The sequence below is a fragment of the Halichoeres trimaculatus genome, unplaced genomic scaffold (assembly GCF_033239565.1).
Source record: "Halichoeres trimaculatus isolate MK-OKI-2021-1 unplaced genomic scaffold, fHalTri1.1 fHalTri1_scaffold_4, whole genome shotgun sequence".
Lineage (NCBI taxonomy): Eukaryota > Metazoa > Chordata > Actinopteri > Labriformes > Labridae > Halichoeres > Halichoeres trimaculatus.
In genome coordinates, this window is record NW_027437182.1 from 10,465,684 (window position 1) to 10,479,433 (window position 13,750).

Here is a 13,750-nt window from a genome sequence, read left to right on the forward strand (position 1 = left end):
CAGAGAGTGCATCATATTAAAAATGTAACTATCCTCAAAGTGGTGAGGGATCAGGTTCAAATGCACTTAGTGCATTCCTCACCACAGTTCATGTCACATTCTCTACAAACACATTCCTGAAGTCACAGACAAATAAAAGAAGTCTGCTGACATCTGACACACCTCTGCTGTGTTTATCCTGAAAGTCTTTTCAATCAGCAGCACCGTCCTGTCTGCAATCTCTAAATCTGAATCAGCAAACACAAGTTTACCTTGGACAACTGGAATGTGCTGCTGCTGAATTTAAATTGCATTCCTGGGATATAAACAGCCAAAGAAATATGACAAAATAAATTATGTCGACAAATAAAATCCAGAGCTGGAGCCTCAGAGTTCAATCAGTCTTCATGACTCTGCTGGATAATGTAAGCTGTTTAACGTACTGAACGCTGTGTCATGTAGAACTCATAAATCACATCAGGCCGGTAGAAACATTTCATAAAACATGATTAAAAGTGTCGTGTAACACGGGGAGCCATGGTGTCAGACTGAGACATGTTAATTGTGCACTAATCATATGTAATGAATGTCATCAGTCCCGAGGCTGCTGCTAACGAGCTAAATGAACTGGCACTAATGGGCCTGTTAGCTTATCTTAGCGCTAACATTAGCTAGCATAATAAGGGTTGGTACTCTGCTGACAGCAGCTGTGAGTGACAGCTTTCCGGAGCAGTCAAATCACAATTAAATGTGTCTGTTAAAGTGATTTTTGACAACAACGACAACAACAACAACAGCAACAACAACAGAAAGAAAATCAAACACTGATGTTTTTTACGACTCAAAACTTGTAGACAGATCTCTACAGATTTTTCTTTTTAAGCATTTCCACAAGCCTCATGTCCCTTTCCTTTCCTTTCACCTGGACTCCAGATCCTGCTCCAAATCCAGCCTCCAGGCTTTCCCAGGACCCCCAAGTCCGCAAGGTAGCAGAGGAGAAAAAGAAGAGGACGAGGAGGGAGGGAAAGGGGCCTTCTCTTTCTCTCTCTGTCTTTTTCTACTTCCAGTTGACCAATTGACAGCTGATTGATGGCTATCTCCCCAGCGCGACAAAGAGCAGCATTAGCATGACTAAAGCAATGTACAGTAGAGTGGGGCAAACAGTAAATTACATGTTACCCCCACTCCCTCTCTCTCACACACACTCTCTCTTCTCCTACCTCTCTTTCTCCTCCGCTCACTCGCTCATTCAGTCGAATGCTGCGGCAGGCAAACAAAACAAAACAAAGTATGCTTTTTGTCCCTCCTGTGAGCCCTTAAACAGTACAACTTGACAGCTTCTTTTGAGGGAGGCACATAAAAGGACTGACAGTGTAAGAGAAAGAGACGTTACACACACACACACACACACACACACACACACACACACACACACACACACACACACACACACACACTTCACACACACACACACACGGCACAGTTTGAATAAGACACTGACCTTGACAAGGATTGCTGTGGTGTTTTTGGAGATGTGTGGAAGAAGGGAGGAACAGATGATGGGTGTGAACTGTAAACAGAGAGGACACTTCAGGTGAAGAGTTTTCTAAACTAATAAGAACAAGTTTGAAATCTTCTGACATATAACAACAGCATCAAAGCTATGAGCCAAATATTTTCATCTACAACTTAACATTTATAGAAATACTGCTCCTCACTCTTTTATCTCTGCATTTCTGCCTCTCTTCATTCCTTCATCAACCAGTAGTCAGTCACTTCCTAAATTTAATATTCGAAAACATGAAGTGACACTTCTTTTCATGTTATTCTGTAATGAGTTCCAGTCCAAAGGACTACCCAAAAAAGAACATGTCATGCCGTCACCATTTCCTGTCCATCGCTTGAGTACATTCAAAACTGACTGCTTTGCATGTCTTTGATGTTTGACATGACTTTGAAATGTAAACATGGGCACAGCGCTGTTAAAACATACCCTGGCAAATGCTTGAGCTAAGGCCCCGTTTACTCCATAACATTTCATCTGAAAACGCTAAAGCGCAGTGAAAACACAGTAGAAAAAAACAGCGTTTACACGGAAACGTTGAGGGACTAAAAACGCTGTAGTAAGCACGCCAGGCCTGTAGTTGGTGCTTCAACTGTCTTGTCCAGAAGCTGCTTTTTGTAGATCTACACAAAAGTAGGGTCAGGCCGATCATCTGGTGTATTGGCAAATGCTAAGTGCAGAAGTGGAGCAACAGATGCTCATTTTGTTGAAAGACAGTCAGCAGATTCAGCAGCACAAGCACAACATGAAAGTACGCAATGATCGTAACAATGGTACTGTTGTACTGTTGTATTCGCTTGCACGAAGTGAAGCGTGATGTCAGCATTTCCACTGAAAATGCCAGCTTACTGTTTACATGGCAACGGTGTCGTCAGATTTTCAGAAAAAAATCCACTTTGGCGTCCGTTTTCAAAAGTTTACATTTCAAGTCGGCTAAAACAATGTTTCTGTGTAAACACGAGGCTGAAACGCAACAATACTTTTGCATTTCACCCTAAAACCATTGTTATGTAAACAGCCCCAAGACATTGTTTTGCAAATCGCCTCAGTACTAGCCAAATTTGTGGGTGCACATGCAGTACAAAAAGTTACCAGGACCCCTAAGTGTTTGCGTTTTGTATTTTCACCATGGACTATATACAAAAAGATAGCTGTCATCTCAGAGTGAGGTTGCCACAAAAACCGCTCCCTAGTAGTTTTATTGGGAATAGTAAGATACGTTGGGAAAGATAACCATAAAAAGATACGATTCTCAAAAGAAAAATCTGATCTATTTGTCACCCTGCTCTACACCAATTACTAAGCAGATTGGCTGAAAAATTCTCTACTGCGCAGATACGGGCTGCACAACAGCAGCATCTCTGAAGGAGTCACGCTGTCCATTCTTTATCCAGTCTATGGTCTTCACTTGTAACACATGCACAGCTTAGTTTTGTGAGGATCATATGCAGAAGATAACAGGTAAGCATAACCCAGCATAAAGGTGTCTTGTTGATCCTTGGCAGGATGTTGATCCACTTCTATCCATCAGAGTTGGCTCAGCCCCTCTAGCTTCACAGACTGCTCTCATATCTGTCATTATTCCCCATTTCTCTGGATCAGCTTGGCCTAACATTTTTGCCACAGAGTCAACAGGGATCAGGTTGTCCCTAGTGACACTTTGGTTGTTGAAAAACAAAATCCTTGTTTTTAGGTCTTGTCCAGTCAGATTCAAGTCTTTCAACAGTCTTGCAAAAAGACAGAAAGACGGGTAACCCCACCTGAATGAACTAGTGCTGCACGATTATTGCAATCGCAATCGCAATGTCAGCACATGCTATTACGTAATCGCAAAAAAAGTGCGATTGTGCAATTATTTTTAAAAAGTGTGAAAAAATGAGCATGTTTGTGTGAGTGATGTGTGTGTGTCTGTGTGTGTGTGTGTGTGTGACTGAGTAAGAGAGCGAGCGTGAGATGACTAATCAGTCACTGTTTCAACTGGTCATGTGACTACCTGGCCCCCTGGTACAGCAGTTTAATCAGAAAAGATGGAGCACAAAGAAGTAAGTGAGGCGCTCATGGCGAAAAGAAACTCTACCTCTGTTATTTGGTGTTATTTTGGTTACCGGTTGAATGACACAGCAACAAGATGTAATTTTCAAAACATGCAAAACAAAAGTGGCATAAATGTGCTATTTTGAATACAAACAAAACATTACTGTTGTGCTGTACATTGTTGTTTGTATACAGTAAGTTTGGATATTTTGAGAATTATTACACAATTAAAATCCTCAGTAATCCATCTCTGCTTTTTTCTTGATTTTTCTCCATGATAACCAAGCAAGTCTGTAGACTCATGACACAACTTTTTTTTATTAAATCGCAAGCACAATCGCAATATTGTCCACCTAATCGCCAATCGCACCTTTTACCCAAATCGTGCAGCACTAGAATGAACACAGTCTCCTAACTCTGAAATGATGGGGATGCCAGCATGGAGCTCTCAGCCCCCTCAGTAAAAAAACACAGTATCTTCAACAAACAGTCAAATTTTACAAATAACAACACAACATTCTGACAACATACTGCATCAGAGAATGATGCCAACTTGTCATTTTTTATTCTTCAAATTTATGAGTAATTTCCTGGGTCAGAGATTTTAAAAGGGGCTTGAGGACTTAGCACACTGTTTCCGATGAGCACTATCATTCAGTACCGTAAGGACTTGACTCTTAACAAGGTGAACATTTGTTTTGAAACAAATGAATGGAGAGCAGATCTTTTCAACACTTCTTTTCTTTGTTCAAGAAAACATATCCTCATACAAAGCAATGAGGTAATGTATTTATTTATGGTTACACAGCTCTATTGTTTGAAATGTGTGAATCTGTCAACTCAATTTGTAAAGTAATATAGTACCACACTAGAATAACTTTATTCACAGCTTGGTACGCTAAAATATGTCGCTAACAAGTTAGTAAATCTAGATTATGTCCTATCTATGCTCATCAACCAACTCCAACCTCACCAAGCAGAGCAAACGTAACCGGGCTCTTCATTTGATCCTTTTCATTTTCATTTGATTCAGCCTGATTCTTCAGCATATAAAAATAACCAATTTTGGCACAGATAATCTCATTTTGAATTGTGGGTTATGATCAAGCATATCTAGAATCGCGACTCCTTTAAGATCACTCAGAAAATTCTCACGGGGACTTGAAATAAAAAAAATCTAGGATAACAAATAGTTATTGAGTAGAAATAAACTAATAGTGATAAAGTAATTGTGGGTTTTCCTGGTTAGATGGATAGATGGACAGAGGTTTGACCACTTTTCAGCCTCATCTCCTCTCTCCCTCTGTCTTTTCCCGTCTCCCCCCACTTAGGCCGGCAATCTGTTCTCTAATTGTTCATTCATGGTGTGAATCTTTAAATAGGAGGCCCTAGCCTGGCGCTAAGATAATGACTCGCTCTGTGTCGTTAGCTAGTGAGGCTAAATTACCGCTCGGTGCAGAGTTGCCATGGAAATAGGCCACAATGAGAGTGATTAGTCTTGTGTCTTTTACACACTGAGGCGCTTTGCAGTTCAGCAGGAAACACGGAAACCCCTTCCTCGTTTCCTCTGCATCTTTATGTGCAAACAATGTTTCCCTGAGTTACTACCTTTAAAAGCGTGACTAATATGCCACGGATGTGGAACTTCATGCAAAAGCAGTGCATTCAAGTGAGAATACAGGCCATATTACTATAAGCCTGGAGTGACTCACATGAACCCAACATGGGTTTTTCCCACTGCAGGGACTTCTGCCAACCTGACAGCTTCTCCACCACCTGTTACAGCACCTGCATGAGAAAGGAGCACAAGGTGTGGGAGAGGGTTTGTGTGCAGAGCCTGGCACATCACTGGATGTTAGCTTCTCAGTCTGCAGGAGCTGTATGAAGAAAACCTCTGTCTATGGTTTTCCAACGTATATATTTTAAACATACTGATCTTCATTTAAAGTACAATTTTATCAAAATATTTCATTATTTAATATTTTTTACACATTTTAATTGATGTTTCAAAATAGAGCCACCCTGCAAATGAACTCCACATGACAGTATTTGTGTATCTGGAGTAACAATAAACATGTTGAATCTTGGACTTCAACATTCAGCACAATAAAACACACATGGCTCTTACCTTGTTGTGCTGCGCTCTGAGAGCTTCATATATTTTGTTTTCCTTTCACCTCGTCTCCCCCGTCTTTCATGTTTAATCGTCTGTTTGTTGCTCTGTTTTCTCTGACTCACGCATGTCATCTTCCTGCTCTTTCTTAATATCCAACTCTTTCTCCGTGCAGTTGTGTTTGTGCACATGTGTGTGTTTGTGTATATGCTCACCCACATGTGAGGATCCTCAGGGTGAGTGTGAGTGGCACACCGCTGACTCCCAACAGGAGAGTATTCTGCCCACTTCCCTCTCCCAGAAGAGGAGACAAGGCGAAAGAGGACAGGAGAGGAGATTATCTGTCTCAGTGTGAGACTGACAGTCTGTGTGAACATCAGGAGCACACAAACTGAAATAGCCATCATTACCTGGTCTGCTGCTGACTCTCACTGAGGGGTCTCTGTGTGTATAGTGTGTGTACGTGTGTGTGTGTCTGTCAAACTAGTGTCTCCAGAAGAATAGTGATCACACTATTTTACAACAGAGGAGGGTGAATGTAAATCAGGAGAAAAGTTATGGAAATGAGTTATGAAGATTAGACATTCACACTATCAAGTGTTACTTTTTACACTCAAAACTGTCTTTGGGCTGGATGTTAATATAAAATCTTTCAATTAACATTAAAATGGTCTCAAAAAGATCAAAGAAAACATAAGCAATACTTTGGATGACCATTTCAAGTGAAACTATGTTTGCCACTGGTGACTTGTGGTTGAACAATATCATTTTTTAATGGCTAATGCAGATCCTGCTGACTTGAGTGGTTTTATTTTATCATCATTTGATTTATTTCTGATCGATTTCAAAACTTTTTTCCCTAATATGTGATTGATTGTTGATAAGTTTCTTAATCCTTGTTTTAGCCATTGGCTTTGGCAACATGTTTTAAAAAAACTGTACATAAATACCTTATTTCAAACTTGAATTTAAATAAAGGCAAGGTCAGGTTTTTGGTGATAAACAACTTAATGTCAGATGAGACTTGAATATCTATTAAATAAGTGGTGTTATTTGAGCTGAAAACCTGAAGTGCTAGGAACTGCAGTACCTCAGATGTCCATTTGAGGATGGCTCCAAAAGTACCAGAAACAACATACACACAAATTGAAAACTGACCAACTTTGACACACATATTTACAACCTAAAACAAGAAATAAACTGTACAAACAGTGGACTTGTTTTTCCTCTGTAGTTTAGAAGATACTGAGGTTGCATGAGATTCACAAGCTGACTTGCTAGTAAATAAGGGGAATTGAGGCCCGCCCACCTCTTTGCCTCTTGTTAGGCCAACCTAAAGCTCCATTTCCACCAAGCAGTTCAGTTCGGTTCATCTCGGCACATTTCACGGCATGTCCCCTGACTAATCCCGGGACAGACCCCCAAATAACCGAGACAAGCCGTCCCTCTTTTTGGGACCTTCCGTAGGGGTGCCAGAGTAAACTGATCTGATCCTGGAAGATGGAGCTACAACACTGCAGTCCACTGACTGGTCAAAAGATTTGTCACTTACCGTGGGACAGGAGCTATATTTCTCCTGGCGGCATTCGATTTGTAACAGAGAGCCACATGGAAATCAAAAAGAAAAAGAATTGCTGAATGTCTTCCATCATTACTCTTTGTGTACCACGTTGCTTTTTTTTCTTCTTTGTTGAATTTATTAGCAGGCTACACTCTGTCGTGCTGCTATGGCATCACACTATTATTTAACTGTTAAGGTTTCACAGCATCTGGCTTGCGCGCCACCTACCACGAAGGGGCAAGGTAACAAGATTAGGCTTAACCGAGCTAACCCGTACCAAACCATGATCTTAACCTGACTGCTTGATGGAAACAGGGCTTAAGGGATCTTGATTTAGCCTTTCTAATATGGCACATGCCCATGGTAAGCAGCAAACATTGCTGAACAAGCATACCCACAGATGTTATTTGACTTGAGAGTGAAGATATCAGCCAATGACGATATCAAACTGTCATCAATCACCTCCATAGATGATTAACAACTTCTGGCTTTGATTAATATGGCTTATCTTCAAACTAAAAGTCAACCGTTGTTCAAGTAAAAGTTTTATTGCTTGGTGCCCAAAAAACAGGTTAACCACTCTGTGTAGACACAGTCACTGAGTTTGATTGCACTTTTAAAGGGTGCACTGTATTGGAGTCAAATGAACAAGGATACACCAAATACTCCACATCCAAAGTTAAGGTTTGTTTACGAACAGACGCATCAGGACAAATAATTTTCTAAATCTAAGACCTAACATCGCACAAAGCTGTTACATCAGTTTGCGCTACATTTGAATCCGAATTTGAAATATGGGGGAAAATAGTTTCATTTTTCTAGTCTGGTATTCACATTATTACATATTTACTTATAACCTTGCTGTGCTAGCAGCTTGACAGTTCGAAAATCAAGTGCTGATTTTTAACAGACTGACAGAATATTAAATTCTTTAGTCATATTTCTGCCATATTTTGGCATCAACAAAATTCCTTTCATTTCGGAGATAATGTGCTGAGGGGGAAAATCAAGGTTATTAACACAGCAGTTCAAAGCGTTGAATACAATTGACCCTTCTCTGCACAATGCCATGAGGATCTCAATGTTTCTCTGAGAAGTTGTCTGACTTTATCAGACTCAATCTATATGAGTTCAGCAGTGAATACACATTGTGTAAGCAACCTTCAGCTGTATTTCTCAGATTTAAATGGAGAGCTGGGTGTCAGTCTCTGCAGTCGGTAAGTGCAAGGATAGGAGACATCTTTATCAGACTGATGAAACATGTTGCAGCAACACGTATTCATGAAAGAGAAAACAATAGTCATCAAAATCTCAGCCGTGTCTGTTAATGACTTCTGTTTCCGGGATTTAGAATAAGCTGATAAAGTCCACTTTCCTCCACTAAGACTCAATCATTCAAACAGACATGTCATGGTTCTCCTACAGTATATGAGTCTAACTTTCCTCCGCATACAGGAGCTCTTTTTGCTGAAAATGTGCAGGCTTTTCGTTCAGTGTTGCTAGCTTTAATCAATTACAGCTTGTTCTTGATGATTGTCTGAAACTTTCTAATAACTAATACCCACCCAGCCTCACAGCTAATGCTCTTAACACACATTACTAGCAGTAATCCTCATCTCTCAGCTAAAGCCGTTGTGTCTGGACAAGTGAGTAGGACTGCAGTGGTGACAGCAGGTGCTAAAGCCTCAGCTAACCCGGGCTAACACCGCCTGAGCTCCATGAGACAGGAAATGCTGGGAGGGATGCTTACCTACTTACTGAGTTACGTCCTTATTATAACACACACAAATCATGCACACAGTTGGGGGGGACAAAACAAAAGAAGCAAGCAGAACTGAGGAGATGATCGTTGGGTTAAATCTACATGACAGTGCAGCACCACAGGACGACGACAGAGCCTCCTTTAACCCCCCTGGAAGGGCAACTGTTAGCCCTCAGGCCAGGGTTCTGTCACCATGTGCTGTGTGTGTGAGTGTGTGTGTTTGTGTGAGTTTGTGTGACATTTGAAATTCTAACTACCTTTACTGTCTGGATTAACGCTGCATAAATCTTTAGCATTAGTGCCTTGTTAACAATCTGTAAAAAGAAGCTGTTTGCGCCCTGAGGGGTCAAAAAGGCATGTTTTGGTGTTAACCTAAAAAGGTTTGATGTGACGACACATACAGGTTTTGTTTTTTGGTCAACAAATAAATATCTGGGGTTGTACACAAGTAGAGGAATGTTTTTTGCTCATCAAAAAGTCACTCAATCACTCGGGTTCCTTTCTTGTTCAATAAACAATTTAGAAGTGACAGAAAGTCAGAAATCAAAACTAAAAGATGGAGTGCTCTTTTCCGTATTGATCAGCTTTAAAAAAAAAAAAACAGGATGATGAGAAACTTAATGAGACAAAAAAAAACATAGCCTGCCATCATGACAGGAAAATCCACACAACAGCAGTGCAGAAATGAGCAAACAAAAAATACTGAGAAGAAGTAAAAACTTTACAGGCAAAAAGTAGAATATAGTGCCTTTTACACCTGTTGTATTAGGAAAAACCTTCATCTGGTAGTAACATGGATGCTTAGAAGGGGTTAAAGAAAAATGATCAACCTCAAAAACTCAAGTAGTACTAAAGTAGACCAATTAGTTTTTGGTAGATTATTTCTTTAATGTAAAAATGCTTCTGGACAGTAAATCTGGGAAGGTCTGTTTCTCCTTTGAACTTAGGAGGAACAGGCACTTCTGTGACAGACAGCAGAGCTGTGTGTGAGGGTCACGCCCATGAAAATCTGCCACATCTTCTTTGCCAATGCCTAACATCTCATTCTGCCATTGAATCTTGTTTTGAGCTGCTGGTAATCCAAGGTGTTGCCAATCAGGTGCCTGTTCTCCTACCATGTCAGTGTCCCTAACACAACTCATCCTGTGCTTAGAAAAATGAGGCGTGTTTGCAAAATAAATGATTTCTTCCCAGGGCTTTTCGATGAGGTAATTGTTATCATACTGTCTTTAACTGATGGACACGTGACAGACAGAAGTCCCAGAGGTTGTTTCATGGTCCTGTGATTACCAGAGTGTTTGTAAAGAATCAGGAGAGGATGTTCTGACCTCTTTTTGTTGTGGTCCGACGATTTCTTTGAGGTGAAACTATCAATCAACATATTGATTGGCTCTAATTAGGATCAATCTCACTGTGTTTAGCTCAGCGGGTGAAGCCTGCTGAGTGTGTTTGGGCAGTCATGCATGTATGTGGCCCCGTATACGTGTGTGTATGTGTGTTTGGCTGTATACATTTCTGTGTGTGTGTGTGTGTGTGTGTGTGTGTGTGTGTGTGTGTGTGTGTGTGTGTGTGTGTGTGTGTGTGTGTGTGTGTGTGTGTGTGTGTGTGTGTGTGTGTGTGTGTGTGTGTGTGTGTGTGTGTGTGTGTGTGTGTGCGATAGTGTGTCTTTGTCTCGGCTGTCACCCTGAAGGTTATCTCCTTGGTGGCAGCATCGTCAGGTGACAGCCGTATCCCATGATGCCAGGCGAGACGTCAAACTGTCCTTCCAAACAGTGTTTCCTTGGCAACGGCAGTAACACACACACACATACAGAGGCACAGTACACACAACAAAGACACACCAAACTTGTCGTAGGTGAAATGTATATATGTGTATGTATGTGTGTCTGAGGGTGTGTGTTTGTGTGTGTTGTACACCAGAAGGGCTGCTCAGACTTTGATAAGCTATCACATGTCCCAGGTGATGGTCTCCAACAGTACATCAGTCCAAAGGCACAGCCTGACAACCAAATCAAACACAACCAGACCGGACATCCTGGCAACCGGAACCAAACAAACCCAAAGTGAGGATACATCCTCCATACCTTTACCTCAAACACACAGGAAGGCCTTTTATTCAAGACTGCTTCCCCCCCAAAAAAGAACTCATCCCTGATATTTTAAGGACACAAGTGTACTTCTTTTTACCTGTGTGTCACTGGAGGATTCCACTTGTCAATCAAACAGTGTATTGAGAGCTTTGATATTTCATCTTAAGGAGGAAACCATTTTAAACTTTCCATGTAAACCTTCATCTGATGTTTTTCAATGTTTACAGGGTCTGTTTGTGTCTTCAAGGTTACTTTAAGAATTTAATTTGTGTGTTTTGAAAATGAAGTCCTGTGTGTTGTATTATAGAGTACAACATGTAGCACAAAGCATGTTTAAAACAAACCTTATCTGAGAAAATGGGTAAGAACGAAAAAGATTCAAGCAACTTGGGAAACTGCAGTAATTCCAAAAACATCTGAAGACAAACACTTCAAGATGTTTTGGGAAAGAAAATAATGGACTTAATTTTGTCTCATGCCCCCAAAATCTATGCACCAATATGTTACCCTCTTTACCCGCCTCCTTTAGGCGAGTTACTCTAACGCTACATGATCAAGGGCGACTGCAGAGTATGATTCACACCTAAAAGTATACACACAGACACTCCCTCTCTCAGCATGCCTTGTACAATTACAGAATTACAGCATCTTGGAAATGAGACATGACAGAGAAAGCATGCAAGCACGGCAGAGAGCTGTTTTCTGTCTCCCTCACTCTGCCTTTCACACACACACATACACACACACACACACACACACACACACACACACACACACACACACAGATCCTCTATAATGAAGTGTATCCTCTGCATGTGATGTCAGTGACACAGGTTCCATTACCTGGTTGTCACCACATCACCGTAGTGATGGCCTGTCAGCAGATGCTGTTGGGTTGCTATGGCGAGAGACAATGTTATCCACAGGATTCAAAAAAAGGGGCGGCTTTAATTGGTTTAGATGCTGCAAATTATACAGCAAAATGAGGCTGGTGTCTATATTGTGAGTATCTGTAAAAGAGGGGTAGAGAGTGTGTGTACATTAAGTTTGGGAAAATATCTACCAGGTAATTTTAAAGGGGCTGTGAGGAGTTTGAAAGTGATCTTGAAAAGTCTTCCTTCTAGATACATGCCTGATTAATAATCCACACTCCAATAATGCACACTTTAAAATGAGATTATCAGCGACAACATTGCTGGTTATAGGTTATCTCAAATTGCTACTTCTCAGCTTCAGTTTGGGTCAACCAGGACCAGATTGATTTACGGCACATCTAGGCCTCTATGACAACACTACGAAGTAGCGAGAAGAGATAAAACACAGAGATCTGAGTTTTTCTCTGCTGAAAATGATTTCTATGACTAATTTTGTAATGATGGTAGACACAGGAGCCAAACTGACAAACAGAAAGGAGGACAGAAGAGTGGAAGAAAACTAAACGGGAGAGTGATACAGCCTGAGCTTGAGGCTAATTAGCCTTGAGCTCAGGCTGTATCGGGCTAACATATAGCCGGCTGCTGTGTCTGCCTGATGTCACAACTTAACTATATTGATAAATACCTTACCTGGGCGTAAAAAGTTGTCTTGAACATGGAAAATTTGTTTCGATCCGATCTCCATTTAATTCCAAAACAAACACATGCCTCTCTAAAAGTAATTTACGACAGTGTGGGGAGGCCCCAGGTGAGGGAGAGCAATTAAAACAGATCCTCCTCATTGGATCTTAAATAGTGAGAACATCCATTGTATAAAAAAGATGAAGGACATGACAGCCCTTACAAAGTGAAGTCAAAACATTTGGATCTCCCCCTGGTGATGGATTTGGGTAAATTCAGTCCTCAATGCCAATTTATTATCAAAATATTACAGTTTTGTCAAATAAAGTTTATGACGGTAAAAAAACGATGTGATGTCTCTGGAGGGTAACTGAGCTCCAGTTAAGTGAGGAGGAGTTTTGCTTCCTGTTCTCAACAGTGACTCTGTGTTTTCCTTCCACCAGAGGGATGAAATAAGAGTAATTGATTTTCCTGCTTTCTTCTTATGTTAGATCTGGTGCCATTTATCATCATTATCACATCTCTCCATCTGCCTTTCTCTCTTTCTCTCCCTCTCTATCCCCCTCTCTCTTGCTGCTTGTTTGTTCTGCTAATTAACTTTATTACCCTGATAGCTCCCCACTGCCTCTGACGAAAACAATTAGGCCACAATGTCTTTCCCCTCCACCTCTCTCTATCTCTCTCCCTCATCATCTTTGGCTCCTCTCCTTTAGCAGAGAGCAATTATTAGTCTTGATGCTTTGCTACACTTACTCTTCTTTCTGTCACTCTCTTTCTCTCAAAGTCTTAAAATCAGCTGTCAGGAGGATTTTGGAATCTAGGAAACTGATGCTACATGCTATGCTTTTGTTGCTAGACCAGAATAACTTTGTCCCACCATAGAGATATAGTATCAAGATCCATCTTGTGTTTATTTTTAATTTTGATGATTCTTTCAAGTATTATTTCAATGATGTATGTCTGTGATCTATTTTGCTGATCTATCCTAACAGGAAAGTTAAATAAAAACTAGATAAAAGTCATTTTAACCGTTGACAGTAACCCCTTATCCAAACCATACTGTAATTAAATTTGATGCTGTTCTTGAAACA

General features: G+C 40.7%; 1 long non-coding RNA gene across 1 annotated transcript in view; it reads right to left on the bottom strand.

The window, feature by feature from the left end:
• Window positions 1-1,479: 1,479 nt before the first annotated feature.
• LOC141789578 (uncharacterized) overlaps window positions 1,480-13,750 on the bottom strand; it is an 89,041-nt gene continuing 76,770 nt past the window's right edge. The window contains exon 4 of the long non-coding RNA XR_012598218.1: window positions 1,480-1,549. This is a non-coding gene — a long non-coding RNA (uncharacterized LOC141789578). The remainder of the gene's footprint in view (window positions 1,550-13,750) is intronic.